Genomic DNA, 7,639 nt, shown 5'->3' with positions numbered 1-7,639 from the left:
GCATAAAAAAAATTATATTCTGGGGTTTTTGCATATCGAAACCACAATCTGATTGCAAGACACCCCATAATGGGGGGCTGCAGATTAATTTTGACCACCTGGGGTTTTTTAACATGTACGGTATCTAAATATAACTGCACGAGCATTTTTGCATTTCACGCTCATTGAAATGTGGTTGCGCTGACTTATTGTGACCCTGTTATTGTGATTCTGTAGAATTCAGAATCTGACAGGTGATAAATCATGCCGAATTTAACAAGGAAACAGAGCAGACGGCGCGGAGAGGTGATTGAGTCGCGGGATGCGTGGTCCTTTCATCTGTCATGCACATTGGCCTTGCAATAACCCACCTGCCGTAAATTTGAGATAGCCCTTTGTGTCTTGAAGAAAAACTGGGAAGCAAAACTTTCTATGCAATAAATAAGGTTGCCACAAAACACAAGTCCGCTGTTAAACTTGATAACCTCATTGGTATTCAGTACAACAAAACATCACTAATTAATTGGTTTCAAAGGAAAAAAATAGAACACTTCATTCTGTTGAAGAGACATTCTCTTGATATAAAAAAAAAGAATCTTCCAGTCCTTCATATGCTAGAACTGAGCTGTAATCAGTGCTGCCATACTGATTTGCTTTTTTCTTGAATAAGAGTAGAGTGTATTGCATATCTTGAGTTCTGTCTACTTATGTTATAGATAGTTTGATGCATTCAATTGTGCAATACTAGGAGACTCCCAGGCACATGCAGCACCATATCTTTTTGCCAAAAATTTGTAAGCATTCCATTTTGTTAAAATTCTTTTATATTTGATATTCTGCTTTTTTTCTTTCTTGATTCCACTCGAAATCTACTAGTATTTCGTATTTGCATGCCACTAATAAATATTAGACAGTATTAGAGATATGCAGCACATGAGGTCGTGCATATGTAGTTGAAAAGGCGGATTGCTCACTTACAAGTGAAGGAGCCAGTAGTGTGCTACTCAGTGCTGCCATATGCCAGCTTCTTGAAACTGTGTAGCCAATATCAGCCGCTACGAAGTCAAACCACAAGCCGGAGTCATATCGAAAAAGCAATAGGAAAATGCGCTCTTGTGGACACATGAGAACGTCCCGCAACGGCCATGCAGCCCGGAGCGAACGCTACGCAGCTTTTGAAAAACTGCAGGCACAAGCAAGAGACCATGCGTGCTCCTGCGTACTGCAGACGCGCACTGTCGCCTCCGTAGGTTTCCTGCGTACGCAGAGCTGTTGCGGACGCCCAACTAAATCTGTCTATTGGTTCAAAGAGCAGCAAGTTATACAAAGGAATGATTTTATTTAATCATACAAGAGCTGGATAGTGTATATGCATATTTACATGAAGTACATCATACACAAGTGATTTGTTTAAATTTTCAGTGGTGTCCATAGTCTCATGTCGCACTTGTGCCATTTCTGATGCGTCGATTTCTCCTACTGCAACTGCAGATTGAAACTCGCCAAGGGTCGTGACACGCTGGTTTGTATGCAAAAAAGTGGGTTCTATTCTGCTTGTCTATGCATGCATCCGTGGCGTAATGGTTTCAATCTGAGGCTTGTGTGCTAGAGGTTGTGTGTTCGAATCTTGCTGTCAGCCAATTTTACTGTTTATTTAATTATTTATAACGCCTTACTTTGCTGAAAATGGCAAATCCATGTACTAATACCAACATTCCCAGGCTGGCTGAATCGCCCTGCTTGCAGCTCCAATCAGCACTAGTGCCACAGTTTTCCCTCTAGTAATTATTCTACGAAAGTCTGTGCTTGTAACAGTAAACTACTACTTCACTGCACCGTTCCTAGATGGCGCCACCATCCCGCTAAATGTATTCGCCATTAGAGGCCAGAAAGGTACAAAAAAGTGCCTCAAACTCTGTAAAAAAGCTTCGCTTTAATAGAAAAGCCGTGGCATAAGTTTTTTGAAGCTGGATGTAGACGCTTTGCTGCATTGGTATGCCATGCTCCTCATTCTCTCCTTTTTTTTTTTTCTGTTGGTTCCCCTAGTCTCTGCCCAATCGTCTTCCTCCGCCGCTCTGGTGTGCTGTACAACCAAGCTCATGTTAAGATGATTGGAAGACAGAGCATCAAAGGAAAGGTTCTGCGAATGCACGGTTGACCCTGCATGCACAGATGTGTTAACGGCTGGCAACAATCATGAACACCCCATATGTATCATCAGTTGACCAGGCAAGCGAGATGCAGTTGCTATGAAAATGCTGCTATTTGGACCACCAGTCCCAGTGTTCCTTTGCAAAAAAAACCCCTGCCACACTTTCTCAAACACAACGGAGCTCGCCAGGGCCTCTCCTAAGCTTTCTGTCTTCCATGGTCTTTACCGATAAAAATTAACTAGGCCCAAGCAGATATCATCAAAATTTGCAACAACACGGCAAGCTGATCCTGGAACTTTAAGTGTGGCGCTGCCACCCGTTTTCTATCATTCCACTTTTCGTGGTCTACCAAGCCTCTTCTTGTAGTAAGAGTGGCTTTATTGGTATTATTGAAAGGTAATATATATCTTCAGTATCCCTTTAATGTTGCTTCTTTATGACCATCACTTTACTGAAAGACGGAAGACCTCCCTCGGGAATCTCCCGTTAAACACCTTGCTTCGGCAGACTCCATTTTTGCATGCAAATTTCCTAATCTTGTCGCACCACTTATTCCCCTCTTATCCTCAACCATGTTTCTTTTCACTTGGAACCCATTTCGTGGCTTGAATAGACCACTGATTATATGCACTTTGTGCATTGCATGACCCACCAAACTGCACTTGATTCCCCTAAATCTCAACTAGAATATAGTACTATTAGCTACGCCATCTTACCGGTGAGCTTTCAACACCTACATGCCTGATACCGCTTTGGAAAGCGATGTTCTCGTAGCTGAAACATTATTTAAGTGCATAGTTGCTTGCCGTCAAAACTACCAAGTGAGTTTGTGCAGTCATGGATAAAAGAACTGGCACTGCAACAATGCTTCTGTTTCAGGCAAAACCAACTGTGTCAGCCATGTGGTTTGTAGCAAGGTAGACATCCTGACAAATACAGTCAAACCTGCTATTGCTTTTAACAATACATCGGATATAACAATGAGCAGTGAATGCACAGTCAACTTTGTGTGCCCTATAGTGAAATAAACCTTTTACTACAACGCTTCCACGGTAAATTATTAGTTATAACAATTAAATCTGGCTACTGGGTGCGTGCACTGAAAGTAGAATTGAAAAATCCATGAAAAAAAATATTATCCAGTCCAGGTGGATGACCAGCAAAGTTGTTTAGCACACGACACGGAGGTGACAAAGAATTTTGAACAAAGATACGAACACATTTATTGTCCTGATCAGTGGTCATCGTGACGATAGGTACACACACACAATCTCGTGTCGCATGCCTACCAACTGGCAAAATGGGAAACTTGTTTTTCTGTCGGGGGGAAATTAGCTGCCATTTTATTGAAAGGGAACGAAAGTCGGCCTAATGCTGGCTCGACTAAGAGATAGGAATCGTAACGAATTGTCTTTGAAGCCGTGTCGTCGGCTGGAGGAGTTGCCAGTGCACAGTCAACGACGGATTTTCCAGATGCCCAATTTTTGGGACATGGCCTTGTAGCGGCAGCAGCATCGGCGTCGCACGAGAGTTGACGCAGACGCTCACGTCTACACGAGGCTCGAGCGGCTGGCGCGTTCCGGCGCGGGCTAGCGTTCCGAAGATCATTAAAAAGAATGCTACGCTAAGCGACGGAGTGTTGGTTTTTCCTCTCCTGCGAGAGCCCGATACTTTGACGGTCTACGTGGTCGCTCGTCGCCACAGTTTGGTGACCCGGACGTGATACTGCCATACGCTCCTGTGGTAGAGACGACCATGGACCAGACCGACGCTACGAGAGCTCAAGGCCAGAACCCTTCCGAGGAACGCGGTGAGCCCTCCTGTTCCGCCATCGCTGTCCACCTCCCACAGTATTGGGACCAGCATCCTTCGGCGTGGTTTCTTCAGGCCGAAGCGCAATTTCAAGTCGCTGGTATCCGCTCTCAAGCCTCGAAGTTCCATTACGCCGTCGCAGCGCTCTCGCCCGCCGCCATTGACGAGGTAGCAGATTTGTTGAACTCCCCATTGTCTGCCGTCGCCTATGACGATCTCAAGGCAGCACTGCTACAGCGCACAGCAGCTTCACAGCGTTCTCGCATCCAGCAGCTTCTGTCCGCTGAAGAACTCGGCGACCGACGCCCTAGTCAACTTCTTCGCCGAATGAGCCAGCTGCTCGGAAACAACGCGAGATCCATCGACGACACGCTGTTGCGCGAACTGTTTTTGCAACGACTCCCGGCTAACGTGCAGATGGTCCTGGCGACAGCCTCTACCATGGACCTTACCGGACTTGCCGCTTTGGCCGACAAAGTCATGGAAGTAGCCACCCCAACCATCGCAGCCACGTCACCGTCTCCGGGTGACAATACAACCGCCCTGCAAACTCTTCCCTGCTCTTCTGCAGTGCAATCGCCGCTCGACTCCTTGTGTGAGCGCCTGGAACGCATCATCTGTGAAGCGGAGCATCGCCGCGCGTCTCGTCGCCCACGCAGCCGTAGTTCCAGCAGATCAAGACGCACGGGCACCCAAAGTGAAACCTCAACTACAGCGCCTGGCGTTTGCTACTACCACCGCCGTTTTGGAAACGACGCTCGTCACTGTCGGCGTCCCTGCGCATGGCAGGGAAACAGGCCGGCCGACCTCTAACGGCGACGAGTGGTCCGGCCCAGCACACAAGTCGCCTTTTCTACGTGACGGACAGAGTTACGGGACAACGATTTTTAGTCGACACAGGTGCTGACGTCAGCATTCTACCCGCCCAGCACTCCGACCGAAAAGCGACACCTGTCTCGTTTTTGCAAGCCGTCATATGGCACCAGGATTCCAGTATTCTCGTCACGCTCCGTCATGCTAAACCTTGGCCTTCGACGAGCGTTCCGCTGGATTTTCCTGGTTGCAGACGTCCGTCATGCAGTCATTGGAGCAGACTTCTTGCATAACTACGGACTCCTTGTGGACATCCAACGACGCCGTCTCATCGACTCCGTGACCCAGCTATCCGTTCCCGGCGTCCCATCATCAGGCACATCGCCCATAGCGCCTATTTCTGCCATGTTGGACGAACCTTTCGCCGCGCTCCTATGCGAGTTTCCCACTTTGACGCGCCTACCGGACTGGACGCAACCGGTGCAACATGACGTGTGCCATCACATCGTCACCTCCGGCCCACCGGTCTACTTCCGACCCCGGCGTTTGTCCCCGGAGAAACTCAAGATCGCTCGCGCGGAGTTCGAACACATGCTGCAACTTGGCATCATCCGCCCTTCTTCCAGTAACTGGGCATCACCACTTCACATGGTGCCTAAGAAGACGGGCGACTGGCGCCCCTGCGGCGATTACCGGGCACTAAACAACGTCACAGTTCCTGATCGCTACCCTCTACCGAACATTCAGGACTTCACGGTAGCGTTACACGGTGCGACGATCTTTTCTAAGATCGATCTCGTTCGCGCCTACCATCAACTACCGGTCGCTGAAGAAGACATTCCCAAGACCGCCATCACCACACCCTTCGGTCTTTTCGAATTTCTCCGCATGCCTTTCGGTTTACGGAACGCGGGCCAATCTTTTCAGCGCTTCATCGATTCCGTCACCCGAGGTTTGCCTTTCGTTTTTGCATACATTGACGACCTCCTCGTGGCAAGCTCTTCGGCCGAAGAACATCTTCACCACTTGCGGTTGTTGTTTTCACGCCTTGCCAGTAAAGGAATTGTCATCAACGCCGCCAAGAGTGAATTCGGTCAAACCGAACTCGAGTTCCTCGGTCATATCGTCGACGCTAACGGCATTCGACCTCTGCCGTCCAAGATTCGCGTCATCGAAAACTTTCCCCGACCGACCACACTCACCAAGCTTCGCCAATTTCTCGGATTCGTCAATTTCTACCGCCGATTCATACCCGAGTGCGCACGACTTATGGCTCCGCTAGACGCTCTCCTGGTAAACAAGCGCAAACAAGTGCTTCAGTGGACTGAAGAGGCCGCAGACGCTTTCGCAAAAGTCAAGTCTGCCCTCGCCGACGCCACGCTGCTTAGACACCCAAAGCCAGACGCACCCACTGCCATCATGACCGACGCTTCAAACACCGCCGTTGGTGCCGTTCTGCAGCAATTCATCGACAATGAGTGGCATCCACTCGCTTTTTTCTCCAAGAAACTGAAGCCTGCGCAGTCCCGCTACAGCGTTTTCGGCCGTGAATTACTCGCTGTTTACCTGGCTATCAAGCATTTTCGCCATTTCCTCGAAGGCCGTGCATTCACTGTCTTGACGGACCACAAGCCCCTTGTGTACGCAACGAATCGTTCGGCGTCCTGTTACTCGCCCCGCGAGATTCGACACCTTGCCTACATCTCCGAGTTTACAACAACGTTCCGCCACATCAAGGGCACCGAAAACGTTCCAGCCGACGTCCTCAGTCGTGTCAATGTCGTTTCTACGCTGACATCGGAACCTTTCATCATCGAGGCCGACTTACTCGCCAGTCAACAGCGTTACGACACTGAACTTCGTACACTCCGGAATTCGCCAACATCCCTGCAATTGGAAGACGTCGTTGTGACCCCAGATGGTACGTCCATCGTCTGCGACACTTCTAACGACACACCCAGACCATACATTCCGGCATCCCTTCGCAGACGTCTATTCGAAACCGTGCACAACCTGTCGCACCCTGGCATACGCGCGACACAGAAGCTTCTTTCCAGTCGTTTCGTTTGGCCTCGGCTAAACGCGCAAGTTCGCGATTGGGTTCGCTGCTGTTTGTCGTGTCAACGTTCGAAGATCCAGCGTCACCCCATTCCGCCTGCCAAGTCTTTTCTTCCACCGGATGCTCGTTTTGACACCGTACACCTGGACCTCGTCGGCCCTCTTCCACCTTCGAAAGGATACTGCTACATACTGACATGCATCGACCGTTACACACGGTGGCCAGAAGCTACACCTATATCTGATATCTCAGCGCCCACTGTTGCAGCAGCGTTCGTGTCTACGTGGATAGCAAGGTTCGGCTGCCCATCTACAATAATCACAGATCGCGGTCGACAGTTTGACTCAGCGCTCTTCAACGAGCTACTCAAACTACTCGGAACGACACGTTTTCGCACAACTGCTTACCACCCGCAGTCCAACGGACTAGTTGAACGTTTTCACCGGCATCTCAAGGCCTCCCTTATGGCACATGAATCGCCGGAGAAGTGGGTCCTGCATTTGCCTCTCGTCTTACTTGGCATCAGAGCCGCACTCAAGAGCGACCTAGGTTGCTCCTGTGCTGAGCTAGTCTACGGCACCCACCTACGCCTTCCGTGCGATTTCTTTGTCGCCACCCCCCAAACACCTATGCCATCCCCTGCCGACTACGTAGCCGAACTGCAAGCTTTCTTCAGCCAGATGCACCCCGTGCCTACACGTTCACAAGAAGCAAGGTCCCCGTACGTTTCTCCCGCACTCAGCTCTGCTACCCACGTTTTCGTGCGTAACTGTGCCGTGCGGAAGCCTCTACAACCACACTACTCCGGGCCATATATTGTGTT

This window comes from Dermacentor albipictus, chromosome 6 (genome assembly GCF_038994185.2).
Source record: "Dermacentor albipictus isolate Rhodes 1998 colony chromosome 6, USDA_Dalb.pri_finalv2, whole genome shotgun sequence".
NCBI lineage: Eukaryota > Metazoa > Arthropoda > Arachnida > Ixodida > Ixodidae > Dermacentor > Dermacentor albipictus.
The sequence above is the reverse complement of the archived record's forward strand: the minus strand, read 5'-3'. Positions refer to the sequence as shown.